Raw genomic sequence first — 17,850 nt, 5'->3', positions numbered from 1 at the left:
CACAAAGGGATATGAAACTTAAACTATAGAATTTATTACACGTTCTCCCCACCCTACAACTGTTTCTTCTCTCACATCTAGTTCATTACCGTTCGCCAAAACAAAGTTGGTATACACTGGTCATAATAATGGTTTCATTTGTAGGGCTTCTTATGTTTCAAGATATGTTCTAGCTGCTCCTGTGTAACCCTCAATAAGCCCTGAGAGAATTGACGTAAGTTATCTGTCAATGAATGAAGGGAAAAATGAAACTCCAACATTAAAATAAAAAGTTAGAAACTACATATTATACCTAAACAGTACTGTAGGTAACCCATTACAAAGCATTATGCTGAATAATAACCTGAACTAATGAAAGGCTCATTTATGGCCAACTGCTTGTAACAGATAAAAAGTGGATTTAAAGTACATCATACACTGGTGAAGAGAATTGTGAGAGCAAACGTATCCAGCTTCGAGTATTTCTACCAAGACTAGTTCTCAACTATAGTGTATTTTATGATTCTCAAGTGTAATGTATTTTACAATTCTTACGTATGGTGTATTTTATTATTCTCAACTATAGTGTATTTTACGATTTTCAACTGTAGTTGATTTGTCTATATTCCATAACTTTTCTGTAAATAGACTTGTCAGATACGTCACCTCTGAGGTTCAGAAACTCACACAATGAATTTACTCATACATAACCCAGATCCAAACTTTCGAGGTAGCCAAAACACTGACTGCACGACTGGTTTTAGCCAACTGCTGGTTTGGCTCTATGCCAGAACCTTTAGAAGTTCACCATAAAAATACAAACAGCTAAGGTACTTCTGTAAATCCAGGTCATACAATTATTACACAAAGCCCTTTAGCCTAAAACACACGATGTCATTAATCGAGTGTATTTCTGGTATTAAATATTGATTATTTGAGAAATATTAAGAAGGTACAGACAAGCTCATTTATTTAATCCTACGTAATTCCAAATTTGTTATTGATATGGTCCACAATAATGAAAGAGAAAAATGAATATTTGTTTCTGTGTTGTGGAATATTTTGTGTTACTAATTCTATCCTTTAAAATACATTATGATCAACTTGTGTACTTAAAGAACACATAACAAACATTATGGTACAAATGTACCTGTTGAACAACGAGAGATTTACTACGTCACTTTAACATTTGGGGAAGACACGGAAGTGTGTGTTGAATTGATTCTACCTCTAGAGGGCGTGACATCTGTTGTTTTGTAGAAATCGGTCGCATTACCGGATCACCAACACATCAACATAATCTGCTAAGGTCATTTATCAATATCTGCTGTGAAATATGCGATAGCAAAACAGTAACAAAAGGTCGTATTCTGCTTTTAGGCTTAAGACCCAGTTTCTCGGCATGTTCTGGTTTGGCCGAGATTAGTGTACATATAACCTAAATCGTTTTAAGTTCAGTTACCTTTCTTGGAATCTTTTGGTTACAACATTATTTTAAAAACAGTCTTTTCCTAAACCTAATACTTTCTCAATTGGAAACCACGACAACAGGATATCTTTAACACAATCGTGATTTACATGGGTTTTCTGTTTTAAATCACGAATCGATATACATGTATATATATATATATATTTATAATTAAAAAACTACATTTGTTAATATATCCGCTAGGTGTTAGACACTGGAACCTTTGTTGAAACTGACACATGAAGAAGATACAAATTAATCATTCTTTATACTCAACATTAATTACAACAGCTTTGTAAAACAGTCATCTTTAATTAGTCATGAGACTACATCTGTGGACATGTACAGTTTGGTTAAACATACGGTACACTGGTTGTTAGGCACTGTGTGAAAAATATGGATGTAAAATCTTCTACTGGTTGTTCATCATTATGTAAAAATATGGATGTAAGAAACTTCTACTGGTTGTTCATCATTATGTAAGAAATATGGATGTAAGAAACTTCTACTGGTTGTTCATCATTATGTAAGAAATATGGATGTAAGAAACTTCTACTGGTTGTTCAGCACTGTGTGGAAAATATGGATGTAAGAAACTTCTACTGGTTGTTCAGCACTGTGTGGAAAATATGGATGTAAGAAACTTCTACTGGTTGTTCAGCACTGTGTGGAAAATATGGATGTAAGAAACTTCTACTGGTTGTTCAGCACTGTGTGGAAAATATGGATGTAAGAAACTTCTACTGGTTGTTCAGCACTGTGTGGAAAATATGGATGTAAGAAACTTCTACTGGTTGTTCAGCACTGTGTGGAAAATATGGATGTAGGAAACTTCTACTGGTTGTTCATCATTATGTAAAAATATGGATGTAAGAAACTTCTACTGGTTGTTCATCATTATGTAAGAAATATGGATGTAAGAAACTTCTACTGGTTGTTCAGCACTGTGTGGAAAATATGGATGTAAGAAACTTCTACTGGTTGTTCAGCATTGTGTGGAAAATATGGATGTAAGAAACTTCTACTGGTTGTTCAGCACTGTGTGGAAAATATGGATGTAAGAAACTTCTACTGGTTGTTTATCATTATGTGAAAAATATGGATGTAAGAAACTTCTACTGGTTGTTTATCATTATGTGAAAAATATGGATGTAAGAAACTTCTACTGGTTGTTTATCATTATGTGAAAAATATGGATGTAAGAAACTTCTACTGGTTGTTCAGCACTGTGTGGAAAATATGGATGTAAGAAACTTCTACTGGTTGTTTATCATTATGTGAAAAATATGGATGTAAGAAACTTCTACTGGTTGTTCATCATTATGTAAGAAATATGGATGTAAGAAACTTCTACTGGTTGTTCAGCACTGTGTGGAAAATATGGATGTAAGAAACTTCTACTGGTTGTTCATCACTGTGTGGAAAATATGGATGTAAGAAACTTCTACTGGTTGTTCATCATTATGTGAAAAATATGGATGTAAGAAACTTCTACTGGTTGTTCAGCACTGTGTGGAAAATATGGATGTAAGAAACTTCTACTGGTTGTTTATCATTATGTGAAAAATATGGATGTAAGAAACTTCTACTGGTTGTTCAGCACTGTGTGGAAAATATGGATGTAAGAAACTTCTACTGGTTGTTTATCATTATGTGAAAAATATGGATGTAAGAAACTTCTACTGGTTGTTCAGCACTGTGTGGAAAATATGGATGTAAGAAACTTCTACTGGTTGTTCAGCACTGTGTGGAAAATATGGATGTAAGAAACTTCTACTGGTTGTTCAGCACTGTGTGGAAAATATGGATGTAAGAAACTTCTACTGGTTGTTCATCATTATGTGGAAAATATGGATGTAAGAAACTTCTACTGGTTGTTTATCATTATGTGAAAAATATGGATGTAAGAAACTTCTACTGGTTGTTTATCATTATGTGAAAAATATGGATGTAAGAAACTTCTACTGGTTGTTTATCATTATGTGAAAAATATGGATGTAAGAAACTTCTACTGGTTGTTCATCATTATGTAAGAAATATGGATGTAAGAAACTTCTACTGGTTGTTCATCATTATGTAAGAAATATGGATGTAAGAAACTTCTACTGGTTGTTCAGCACTGTGTGGAAAATATGGATATAAGAAACTTCTACTGGTTGTTCAGCACTGTGTGGAAAATATGGATATAAGAAACTTCTACTGGTTGTTCATCATTATGTGAAAAATATGGATGTAAGAAACTTCTACTGGTTGTTCAGCACTGTGTGGAAAATATGGATGTAAGAAACTTCTACTGGTTGTTTATCATTATGTGAAAAATATGGATGTAAGAAACTTCTACTGGTTGTTCAGCACTGTGTGGAAAATATGGATGTAAGAAACTTCTACTGGTTGTTTATCATTATGTGAAAAATATGGATGTAAGAAACTTCTACTGGTTGTTCAGCACTGTGTGGAAAATATGGATGTAAGAAACTTCTACTGGTTGTTCATCTTTATGTGAAAAATATGGATGTAAGAAACTTCTACTGGTTGTTCATCATTATGTGAAAAATATGGATGTAAGAAACTTCTACTGGTTGTTTATCATTATGTGAAAAATATGGATGTAAGAAACTTCTACTGGTTGTTTATCATTATGTGAAAAATATGGATGTAAGAAACTTCTACTGGTTGTTTATCATTATGTGAAAAATATGGATGTAAGAAACTTCTACTGGTTGTTTATCATTATGTGAAAAATATGGATGTAAGAAACTTCTACTGGTTGTTCATCATTATGTAAGAAATATGGATGTTAGAAACTTCTACTGGTTGTTCATCATTATGTAAGAAATATGGATGTAAGAAACTTCTACTGGTTGTTCAGCACTGTGTGGAAAATATGGATGTAAGAAACTTCTACTGGTTGTTCATCATTATGTGAAAAATATGGATGTAAGAAACTTCTACTGGTTGTTTATCATTATGTGAAAAATATGGATGTAAGAAACTTCTACTGGTTGTTCATCATTATGTGAAAAATATGGATGTAAGAAACTTCTACTGGTTGTTTATCATTATGTGAAAAATATGGATGTAAGAAACTTCTACTGGTTGTTCATCATTATGTAAGAAATATGGATGTAAGAAACTTCTACTGGTTGTTCATCATTATGTAAGAAATATGGATGTAAGAAACTTCTACTGGTTGTTCAGCACTGTGTGGAAAATATGGATATAAGAAACTTCTACTGGTTGTTCAGCACTGTGTGGAAAATATGGATATTAGAAACTTCTACTGGTTGTTCATCATTATGTGAAAAATATGGATGTAAGAAACTTCTACTGGTTGTTCAGCACTGTGTGGAAAATATGGATGTAAGAAACTTCTACTGGTTGTTTATCATTATGTGAAAAATATGGATGTAAGAAACTTCTACTGGTTGTTCAGCACTGTGTGGAAAATATGGATGTAAGAAACTTCTACTGGTTGTTTATCATTATGTGAAAAATATGGATGTAAGAAACTTCTACTGGTTGTTCAGCACTGTGTGGAAAATATGGATGTAAGAAACTTCTACTGGTTGTTCATCTTTATGTGAAAATATGGATGTAAGAAACTTCTACTGGTTGTTCATCATTATGTGAAAAATATGGATGTAAGAAACTTCTACTGGTTGTTTATCATTATGTGAAAAATATGGATGTAAGAAACTTCTACTGGTTGTTTATCATTATGTGAAAATATGGATGTAAGAAACTTCTACTGGTTGTTTATCATTATGTGAAAAATATGGATGTAAGAAACTTCTACTGGTTGTTTATCATTATGTGAAAAATATGGATGTAAGAAACTTCTACTGGTTGTTCATCATTATGTAAGAAATATGGATGTAAGAAACTTCTACTGGTTGTTCATCATTATGTAAGAAATATGGATGTAAGAAACTTCTACTGGTTGTTCAGCACTGTGTGGAAAATATGGATGTAAGAAACTTCTACTGGTTGTTCATCATTATGTGAAAAATATGGATGTAAGAAACTTCTACTGGTTGTTTATCATTATGTGAAAAATATGGATGTAAGAAACTTCTACTGGTTGTTCATCATTATGTGAAAAATATGGATGTAAGAAACTTCTACTGGTTGTTCATCATTATGTGAAAAATATGGATGTAAGAAACTTCTACTGGTTGTTTATCATTATGTGAAAAATATGGATGTAAGAAACTTCTACTGGTTGTTTATCATTATGTGAAAAATATGGATGTAAGAAACTTCTACTGGTTGTTCATCATTATGTGAAAAATATGGATGTAAGAAACTTCTACTGGTTGTTTATCATTATGTGAAAAATATGGATGTAAGAAACTTCTACTGGTTGTTTATCATTATGTGAAAATATGGATGTAAGAAACTTCTACTGGTTGTTCATCATTATGTGAAAAATATGGATGTAAGAAACTTCTACTGGTTGTTTATCATTATGTGAAAAATATGGATGTAAGAAACTTCTACTGGTTGTTCAGCACTGTGTGGAAAATATGGATGTAAGAAACTTCTACTGGTTGTTCATCATTATGTGAAAAATATGGATGTAAGAAACTTCTACTGGTTGTTTATCATTATGTGAAAAATATGGATGTAAGAAACTTCTACTGGTTGTTCATCATTATGTGAAAAATATGGATGTAAGAAACTTCTACTGGTTGTTTATCATTATGTGAAAAATATGGATGTAAGAAACTTCTACTGGTTGTTCATCATTATGTAAGAAATATGGATGTAAGAAACTTCTACTGGTTGTTCATCATTATGTAAGAAATATGGATGTAAGAAACTTCTACTGGTTGTTCAGCACTGTGTGGAAAATATGGATGTAAGAAACTTCTACTGGTTGTTCAGCACTGTGTGGAAAATATGGATGTAAGAAACTTCTACTGGTTGTTCAGCACTGTGTGGAAAATATGGATGTAGGAAACTTCTACTGGTTGTTCATCATTATGTAAAAATATGGATGTAAGAAACTTCTACTGGTTGTTCATCATTATGTGAAAAATATGGATGTAAGAAACTTCTACTGGTTGTTCAGCACTGTGTGGAAAATATGGATGTAAGAAACTTCTACTGGTTGTTCAGCACTGTGTGGAAAATATGGATGTAAGAAACTTCTACTGGTTGTTCAGCACTGTGTGGAAAATATGGATGTAAGAAACTTCTACTGGTTGTTTATCATTATGTGAAAAATATGGATGTAAGAAACTTCTACTGGTTGTTCATCATTATGTGAAAAATATGGATGTAAGAAACTTCTACTGGTTGTTTATCATTATGTGAAAAATATGGATGTAAGAAACTTCTACTGGTTGTTCATCATTATGTGGAAAATATGGATGTAAGAAACTTCTACTGGTTGTTCATCATTATGTGAAAAATATGGATGTAAGAAACTTCTACTGGTTGTTCATCATTATGTAAAAATATGGATGTAAGAAACTTCTACTGGTTGTTCATCATTATGTGGAAAATATGGATGTAAGAAACTTCTACTGGTTGTTCATCATTATGTGGAAAATATGGATGTAAGAAACTTCTACTGGTTGTTCATCATTATGTGAAAAATATGGATGTAAGAAACTTCTACTGGTTGTTCATCATTATGTGGAAAATATGGATGTAAGAAACTTCTACTGGTTGTTTATCATTATGTGAAAAATATGGATGTAAGAAACTTCTACTGGTTGTTCAGCACTGTGTGGAAAATATGGATGTAAGAAACTTCTACTGGTTGTTCATCATTATGTGAAAAAATATGGATGTAAGAAACTTCTACTGGTTGTTCATCATTATGTGGAAAAAATATGGATGTAAGAAACTTCTACTGGTTGTTCAGCACTGTGTGGAAAATATGGATGTAAGAAACTTCTACTGGTTGTTCATCATTATGTGGAAAATATGGATGTAAGAAACTTCTACTGGTTGTTCATCATTATGTGAAAAATATGGATGTAAGAAACTTCTACTGGTTGTTTATCATTATGTGAAAAATATGGATGTAAGAAACTTCTACTGGTTGTTTATCATTATGTGAAAAATATGGATGTAAGAAACTTCTACTGGTTGTTCATCATTATGTGAAAAATATGGATGTAAGAAACTTCTACTGGTTGTTCATCATTATGTAAAAATATGGATGTAAGAAACTTCTACTGGTTGTTCATCATTATGTGGAAAATATGGATGTAAGAAACTTCTACTGGTTGTTCATCATTATGTGAAAAATATGGATGTAAGAAACTTCTACTGGTTGTTCATCATTATGTGAAAAATATGGATGTAAGAAACTTCTACTGGTTGTTCAGCACTGTGTGGAAAATATGGATGTAAGAAACTTCTACTGGTTGTTCATCATTATGTGAAAAATATGGATGTAAGAAACTTCTACTGGTTGTTCAGCACTGTGTGGAAAATATGGATGTAAGAAACTTCTACTGGTTGTTTATCATTATGTGAAAAATATGGATGTAAGAAACTTCTACTGGTTGTTCAGCACTGTGTGGAAAATATGGATGTAAGAAACTTCTACTGGTTGTTTATCATTATGTGAAAAATATGGATGTAAGAAACTTCTACTGGTTGTTCATCATTGTGTGAAAATATGGATGTAAGAAACTTCTACTGGTTGTTCATCATTATGTGAAAAATATGGATGTAAGAAACTTCTACTGGTTGTTCATCATTATGTGAAAAATATGGATGTAAGAAACTTCTACTGGTTGTTTATCATTATGTGAAAAATATGGATGTAAGAAACTTCTACTGGTTGTTTATCATTATGTGAAAAATATGGATGTAAGAAACTTCTACTGGTTGTTCATCATTATGTAAAAAATATGGATGTAAGAAACTTCTACTGGTTGTTTCATCATTATGTCAGCACTGTGTGGAAAAATATGGATGTAAGAAACTTCTACTGGTTGTTCATCATTATGTAAAAAATATGGATGTAAGAAACTTCTACTGGTTGTTCATCATTATGTGGAAAATATGGATGTAAGAAACTTCTACTGGTTGTTCATCATTATGTGGAAAATATGGATGTAAGAAACTCTACTACTGGAAAAATATGGATGTAAGAAACTTCACTGGTTGTTCATGTGTGGAAAATATGGATGTAAGAAACTTCTACTGGTTGTTCATCATTATGTGAAAAATATGGATGTAAGAAACTTCTACTGGTTGTTCATCATTATGTGAAAATATGGATGTAAGAAACTTCTACTGGTTGTTCATCATTATGTGAAAAATATGGATGTAAGAAACTTCTACTGGTTGTTCATCATTATGTGAAAATATGGATGTAAGAAACTTCTACTGGTTGTTCATCATTATGTGAAAAATATGGATGTAAGAAACTTCTACTGGTTGTTCATCATTATGTGGAAAATATGGATGTAAGAAACTTCTACTGGTTGTTCATCATTATGTGAAAAATATGGATGTAAGAAACTTCTACTGGTTGTTCATCATTATGTGAAAAATATGGATGTAAGAAACTTCTACTGGTTGTTCATCATTATGTGAAAAATATGGATGTAAGAAACTTCTACTGGTTGTTCATCACTGTGTGAAAAATATGGATGTAAGAAACTTCTACTGGTTGTTCATCATTATGTGAAAAATATGGATGTAAGAAACTTCTACTGGTTGTTCATCATTATGTGGAAAATATGGATGTAAGAAACTTCTACTGGTTGTTCATCATTATGTGAAAAATATGGATGTAAGAAACTTCTACTGGTTGTTCATCATTATGTGAAAAATATGGATGTAAGAAACTTCTACTGGTTGTTCATCATTATGTGAAAAATATGGATGTAAGAAACTTCTACTGGTTGTTCATCATTATGTGAAAAATATGGATGTAAGAAACTTCTACTGGTTGTTCATCATTATGTGAAAAATATGGATGTAAGAAACTTCTACTGGTTGTTCATCATTATGTGAAAAATATGGATGTAAGAAACTTCTACTGGTTGTTCATCATTATGTGAAAAATATGGATGTAAGAAACTTCTACTGGTTGTTCATCATTATGTGAAAAATATGGATGTAAGAAACTTCTACTGGTTGTTTATCATTATGTGAAAAAATATGGATGTAAGAAACTTCTACTGGTTGTTCATCATTATGTGAAAATATGGATGTAAGAAACTTCTACTGGTTGTTCATCATTATGTGAAAAATATGGATGTAAGAAACTTCTACTGGTTGTTCATCATTATGTGTGATGTAAAAAATATGGATGTAAGAAACTTCTACTGGTTGTTCATCATTATGTGAAAAATATGGATGTAAGAAACTTCTACTGGTTGTTCATCATTATGTGGAAAATATGGATGTAAGAAACTTCTACTGGTTGTTCATCATTATGTGAAAAATATGGATGTAAGAAACTTCTACTGGTTGTTCATCATTATGTGAAAAATATGGATGTAAGAAACTTCTACTGGTTGTTCATCATTATGTGAAAAATATGGATGTAAGAAACTTCTACTGGTTGTTCATCATTATGTGAAAAATATGGATGTAAGAAACTTCTACTGGTTGTTCATCATTATGTGAAAAATATGGATGTAAGAAACTTCTACTGGTTGTTCATCATTATGTGTTCATCATTATGTGAAAATATGGATGTAAGAAACTTCTACTGGTTGTTCATCATTATGTGAAAATATGGATGTAAGAAACTTCTACTGGTTGTTCATCATTATGTGAAAAATATGGATGTAAGAAACTTCTACTGGTTGTTTCATCATTATGTGAAAAATATGGATGTAAGAAACTTCTACTGGTTGTTCATCATTATGTGAAAAATATGGATGTAAGAAACTTCTACTGGTTGTTCATCATTATGTGAAAAATATGGATGTAAGAAACTTCTACTGGTTGTTCATCATTATGTGGAAAATATGGATGTAAGAAACTTCTACTGGTTGTTCATCATTATGTGAAAAATATGGATGTAAGAAACTTCTACTGGTTGTTCATCATTATGTGAAAAATATGGATGTAAGAAACTTCTACTGGTTGTTCATCATTATGTGAAAATATGGATGTAAGAAACTTCTACTGGTTGTTCATCATTATGTGAAAAATATGGATGTAAGAAACTTCTACTGGTTGTTTCATTATGTGAAAAATATGGATGTAAGAAACTTCACTGGTTGTTTCATGTGAAAAATATGGATGTAAGAAACTTCTACTGGTTGTTCATCATTATGTGAAAAATATGGATGTAAGAAACTTCTACTGGTTGTTCATCATTATGTGTAAGAAAATATGGATGTAAGAAACTTCTACTGGTTGTTCATCATTATGTGAAAAATATGGATGTAAGAAACTTCTACTGGTTGTTCATCATTATGTGAAAAATATGGATGTAAGAAACTTCTACTGGTTGTTTATCATTATGTGAAAAATATGGATGTAAGAAACTTCTACTGGTTGTTTATCATTATGTGAAAAATATGGATGTAAGAAACTTCTACTGGTTGTTCATCATTATGTGAAAAATATGGATGTAAGAAACTTCTACTGGTTGTTCATCATTATGTGAAAATATGGATGTAAGAAACTTCTACTGGTTGTTCATCATTATGTGAAAAATATGGATGTAAGAAACTTCTACTGGTTGTTCATCATTATGTGAAAAATATGGATGTAAGAAACTTCTACTGGTTGTTCATCATTATGTGAAAAAAATATGGATGTAAGAAACTTCTACTGGTTGTTCATCATTATGTGAAAAATATGGATGTAAGAAACTTCTACTGGTTGTTCATCATTATGTGAAAAATATGGATGTAAGAAACTTCTACTGGTTGTTCATCATTATGTGAAAAATATGGATGTAAGAAACTTCTACTGGTTGTTTCATCATTATGTGTAAAAATATGGATGTAAGAAACTTCTACTGGTTGTTCATCATTATGTGAAAAATATGGATGTAAGAAACTTCTACTGGTTGTTCATCATTATGTGAAAATATGGATGTAAGAAACTTCTACTGGTTGTTCATCATTATGTGAAAAATATGGATGTAAGAAACTTCTACTGGTTGTTCATCATTATGTGAAAAATATGGATGTAAGAAACTTCTACTGGTTGTTCATCATTGTGTGTAAAAATATGGATGTAAGAAACTTCTACTGGTTGTTTATCATTATGTGAAAAATATGGATGTAAGAAACTTCTACTGGTTGTTTATCATTATGTGAAAAAATATGGATGTAAGAAACTTCTACTGGTTGTTCATCATTATGTAAAAAATATGGATGTAAGAAACTTCTACTGGTTGTTCATCATTATGTGAAAATATGGATGTAAGAAACTTCTACTGGTTGTTCATCATTATGTGGAAAATATGGATGTAAGAAACTTCTACTGGTTGTTCATCATTATGTGAAAAATATGGATGTAAGAAACTTCTACTGGTTGTTCATCATTATGTGAAAAATATGGATGTAAGAAACTTCTACTGGTTGTTTATCATTATGTGAAAAATATGGTTGTTCTACTGGTTGTTCATCATTATGTGAAAAATATGGATGTAAGAAACTTCTACTGGTTGTTCATCATTATGTGAAAAATATGGATGTAAGAAACTTCTACTGGTTGTTCATCATTATGTAAAAAATATGGATGTAAGAAACTTCTACTGGTTGTTCATCATTATGTGGAAAATATGGATGTAAGAAACTTCTACTGGTTGTTCAGCACTGTGTGGAAAATATGGATGTAAGAAACTTCTACTGGTTGTTCATCATTATGTGAAAAATATGGATGTAAGAAACTTCTACTGGTTGTTCATCATTATGTGAAAAATATGGATGTAAGAAACTTCTACTGGTTGTTTATCATTATGTGAAAAATATGGATGTAAGAAACTTCTACTGGTTGTTCATCATTATGTGAAAAATATGGATGTAAGAAACTTCTACTGGTTGTTTATCATTATGTGAAAAATATGGATGTAAGAAACTTCTACTGGTTGTTCATCATTATGTGAAAATATGGATGTAAGAAACTTCTACTGGTTGTTCAGCACTGTGTGGAAAATATGGATGTAAGAAACTTCTACTGGTTGTTCATCATTATGTGGAAAATATGGATGTAAGAAACTTCTACTGGTTGTTCATCATTATGTGAAAAATATGGATGTAAGAAACTTCTACTGGTTGTTCATCATTATGTGAAAAATATGGATGTAAGAAACTTCTACTGGTTGTTCATCATTATGTGAAAAATATGGATGTAAGAAACTTCTACTGGTTGTTTATCATTATGTGAAAAATATGGATGTAAGAAACTTCTACTGGTTGTTTATCATTATGTGAAAAATATGGATGTAAGAAACTTCTACTGGTTGTTCATCATTATGTGAAAAATATGGATGTAAGAAACTTCTACTGGTTGTTCATCATTATGTGAAAAATATGGATGTAAGAAACTTCTACTGGTTGTTCATCATTATGTGAAAATATGGATGTAAGAAACTTCTACTGGTTGTTCATCATTATGTGAAAAATATGGATGTAAGAAACTTCTACTGGTTGTTCATCATTATGTGAAAAATATGGATGTAAGAAACTTCTACTGGTTGTTCATCATTATGTGAAAATATGGATGTAAGAAACTTCTACTGGTTGTTCATCATTATGTGAAAAATATGGATGTAAGAAACTTCTACTGGTTGTTCATCATTATGTGAAAAATATGGATGTAAGAAACTTCTACTGGTTGTTCATCATTATGTGAAAAATATGGATGTAAGAAACTTCTACTGGTTGTTCATCATTATGTGAAAAATATGGATGTAAGAAACTTCTACTGGTTGTTCATCATTATGTGAAAAATATGGATGTAAGAAACTTCTACTGGTTGTTCATCATTATGTGAAAAATATGGATGTAAGAAACTTCTACTGGTTGTTCATCATTATGTGAAAAATATGGATGTAAGAAACTTCTACTGGTTGTTCATCATTATGTGAAACTTCTACTGGTTGTTCATCATTATGTGAAAATACTGTGTGGAAAAATATGGATGTAAGAAACTTCTACTGGTTGTTCATCATTATGTGAAAAATATGGATGTAAGAAACTTCTACTGGTTGTTTATCATTATGTGAAAAATATGGATGTAAGAAACTTCTACTGGTTGTTTATCATTATGTGAAAAATATGGATGTAAGAAACTTCTACTGGTTGTTTATCATTATGTGAAAAATATGGATGTAAGAAACTTCTACTGGTTGTTCATCATTATGTAAAAAATATGGATGTAAGAAACTTCTACTGGTTGTTCATCATTATGTGAAAAATATGGATGTAAGAAACTTCTACTGGTTGTTCATCATTATGTGGAAAATATGGATGTAAGAAACTTCTACTGGTTGTTCATCATTATGTGAAAAATATGGATGTAAGAAACTTCTACTGGTTGTTCATCATTATGTGAAAAATATGGATGTAAGAAACTTCTACTGGTTGTTCATCATTATGTGAAAATATGGATGTAAGAAACTTCTACTGGTTGTTCATCATTATGTGAAAAATATGGATGTAAGAAACTTCTACTGGTTGTTCATCATTATGTGAAAATATGGATGTAAGAAACTTCTACTGGTTGTTCATCATTATGTGAAAAATATGGATGTAAGAAACTTCTACTGGTTGTTCATCATTATGTGAAAAAATATGGATGTAAGAAACTTCTACTGGTTGTTCATCATTATGTGAAAAATATGGATGTAAGAAACTTCTACTGGTTGTTCATCATTATGTGAAAAATATGGATGTAAGAAACTTCTACTGGTTGTTTATCATTATGTGAAAAATATGGATGTAAGAAACTTCTACTGGTTGTTCATCATTATGTAAGAAATATGGATGTAAGAAACTTCTACTGGTTGTTCATCATTATGTAAGAAATATGGATGTAAGAAACTTCTACTGGTTGTTCAGCACTGTGTGGAAAATATGGATGTAAGAAACTTCTACTGGTTGTTCAGCACTGTGTGGAAAATATGGATGTAAGAAACTTCTACTGGTTGTTCATCATTATGTGAAAAATATGGATGTAAGAAACTTCTACTGGTTGTTCATCATTATGTGGAAAATATGGATGTAAGAAACTTCTACTGGTTGTTTATCATTATGTGAAAAATATGGATGTAAGAAACTTCTACTGGTTGTTCATCATTATGTGGAAAATATGGATGTAAGAAACTTCTACTGGTTGTTCATCATTATGTGGAAAATATGGATGTAAGAAACTTCTACTGGTTGTTCATCATTATGTGAAAAATATGGATGTAAGAAACTTCTACTGGTTGTTCATCATTATGTGGAAAATATGGATGTAAGAAACTTCTACTGGTTGTTCATCATTATGTGAAAAATATGGATGTAAGAAACTTCTACTGGTTGTTCATCATTATGTGAAAAATATGGATGTAAGAAACTTCTACTGGTTGTTCATCATTATGTGAAAAATATGGATGTAAGAAACTTCTACTGGTTGTTCATCATTATGTGAAAAATATGGATGTAAGAAACTTCTACTGGTTGTTCATCATTATGTGAAAAATATGGATGTAAGAAACTTCTACTGGTTGTTCATCATTATGTGAAAAATATGGATGTAAGAAACTTCTACTGGTTGTTCATCATTATGTGAAAAATATGGATGTAAGAAACTTCTACTGGTTGTTTATCATTATGTGAAAAATATGGATGTAAGAAACTTCTACTGGTTGTTCATCATTATGTGAAAAATATGGATGTAAGAAACTTCTACTGGTTGTTCATCATTATGTGAAAAATATGGATGTAAGAAACTTCTACTGGTTGTTCATCATTATGTGAAAAATATGGATGTAAGAAACTTCTACTGGTTGTTCATCATTATGTGAAAAATATGGATGTAAGAAACTTCTACTGGTTGTTCATCATTATGTGAAAAATATGGATGTAAGAAACTTCTACTGGTTGTTCATCATTATGTGGAAAATATGGATGTAAGAAACTTCTACTGGTTGTTCATCATTATGTGAAAAATATGGATGTAAGAAACTTCTACTGGTTGTTCATCATTATGTGAAAATATGGATGTAAGAAACTTCTACTGGTTGTTCATCATTATGTGAAAAATATGGATGTAAGAAACTTCTACTGGTTGTTCATCATTATGTGAAAAATATGGATGTAAGAAACTTCTACTGGTTGTTCATCATTATGTGAAAAATATGGATGTAAGAAACTTCTACTGGTTGTTTATCATTATGTGAAAAATATGGATGTAAGAAACTTCTACTGGTTGTTCATCATTATGTGAAAAATATGGATGTAAGAAACTTCTACTGGTTGTTTATCATTATGTGAAAAATATGGATGTAAGAAACTTCTACTGGTTGTTCATCATTATGTGGAAAATATGGATGTAAGAAACTTCTACTGGTTGTTCATCATTATGTGAAAAATATGGATGTAAGAAACTTCTACTGGTTGTTCATCATTATGTGTGGATGTAAAAATATGGATGTAAGAAACTTCTACTGGTTGTTCATCATTATGTGAAAAATATGGATGTAAGAAACTTCTACTGGTTGTTCATCATTATGTGTGAAAAATAAAATATGGATGTAAGAAACTTCTACTGGTTGTTCATCATTATGTGAAAAATATGGATGTAAGAAACTTCTACTGGTTGTTCATCATTATGTGAAAAAATATGGATGTAAGAAACTTCTACTGGTTGTTCATCATTATGTGAAAAATATGGATGTAAGAAACTTCTACTGGTTGTTCATCATTATGTGAAAAATATGGATGTAAGAAACTTCTACTGGTTGTTCATCATTATGTGAAAATATGGATGTAAGAAACTTCTACTGGTTGTTCATCATTATGTGAAAAAATATGGATGTAAGAAACTTCTACTGGTTGTTCATCATTATGTGAAAAATATGGATGTAAGAAACTTCTACTGGTTGTTCATCATTATGTGAAAAATATGGATGTAAGAAACTTCTACTGGTTGTTCATCATTATGTGAAAAATATGGATGTAAGAAACTTCTACTGGTTGTTCATCATTATGTGAAAAATATGGATGTAAGAAACTTCTACTGGTTGTTCATCATTATGTGAAAAATATGGATGTAAGAAACTTCTACTGGTTGTTCATCATTATGTGGAAAATATGGATGTAAGAAACTTCTACTGGTTGTTCATCATTATGTGAAAATATGGATGTAAGAAACTTCTACTGGTTGTTCATCATTATGTAAAAATATGGATGTAAGAAACTTCTACTGGTTGTTCATCATTATGTAAAAAATATGGATGTAAGAAACTTCTACTGGTTGTTCATCATTATGTGAAAATATGGATGTAAGAAACTTCTACTGGTTGTTCATCATTATGTGAAAATATGGATGTAAGAAACTTCTACTGGTTGTTCATCATTATGTGAAAAATATGGATGTAAGAAACTTCTACTGGTTGTTCATCATTATGTGAAAAATATGGATGTAAGAAACTTCTACTGGTTGTTCATCATTATGTGAAAAATATGGATGTAAGAAACTTCTACTGGTTGTTCATCATTATGTGAAAAATATGGATGTAAGAAACTTCTACTGGTTGTTCATCATTATGTGAAAAATATGGATGTAAGAAACTTCTACTGGTTGTTCATCATTATGTGAAAAATATGGATGTAAGAAACTTCTACTGGTTGTTTATCATTATGTGAAAAATATGGATGTAAGAAACTTCTACTGTTGTTCATCATTATGTGAAAAATATGGATGTAAGAAACTTCTACTGGTTGTTTATCATTATGTGAAAAATATGGATGTAAGAAACTTCTACTGGTTGTTTATCATTATGTGAAAAATATGGATGTAAGAAACTTCTACTGGTTGTTCATCATTATGTGAAAAATATGGATGTAAGAAACTTCTACTGGTTGTTCATCATTATGTGAAAAATATGGATGTAAGAAACTTCTACTGGTTGTTCATCATTATGTGAAAATATGGATGTAAGAAACTTCTACTGGTTGTTCATCATTATGTGAAAAATATGGATGTAAGAAACTTCTACTGGTTGTTTATCATTATGTGAAAAATATGGATGTAAGAAACTTCTACTGGTTGTTCATCATTATGTGAAAAATATGGATGTAAGAAACTTCTACTGGTTGTTCATCATTATGTGTTTATCATTATGTGAAAAATATGGATGTAAGAAACTTCTAATGTGAAAAATATGGATGTAAGAAACTTCTACTGGTTGTTCATCATTATGTACTGGTTGTTCATCATTAAAAATATGGATGTAAGAAACTTCT

Source organism: Tachypleus tridentatus, chromosome 7 (genome assembly GCF_004210375.1).
Source record: "Tachypleus tridentatus isolate NWPU-2018 chromosome 7, ASM421037v1, whole genome shotgun sequence".
In the NCBI taxonomy this organism is placed as follows: Eukaryota; Metazoa; Arthropoda; class Merostomata; order Xiphosura; family Limulidae; genus Tachypleus; species Tachypleus tridentatus.
The sequence above is the reverse complement of the archived record's forward strand: the minus strand, read 5'-3'. Positions refer to the sequence as shown.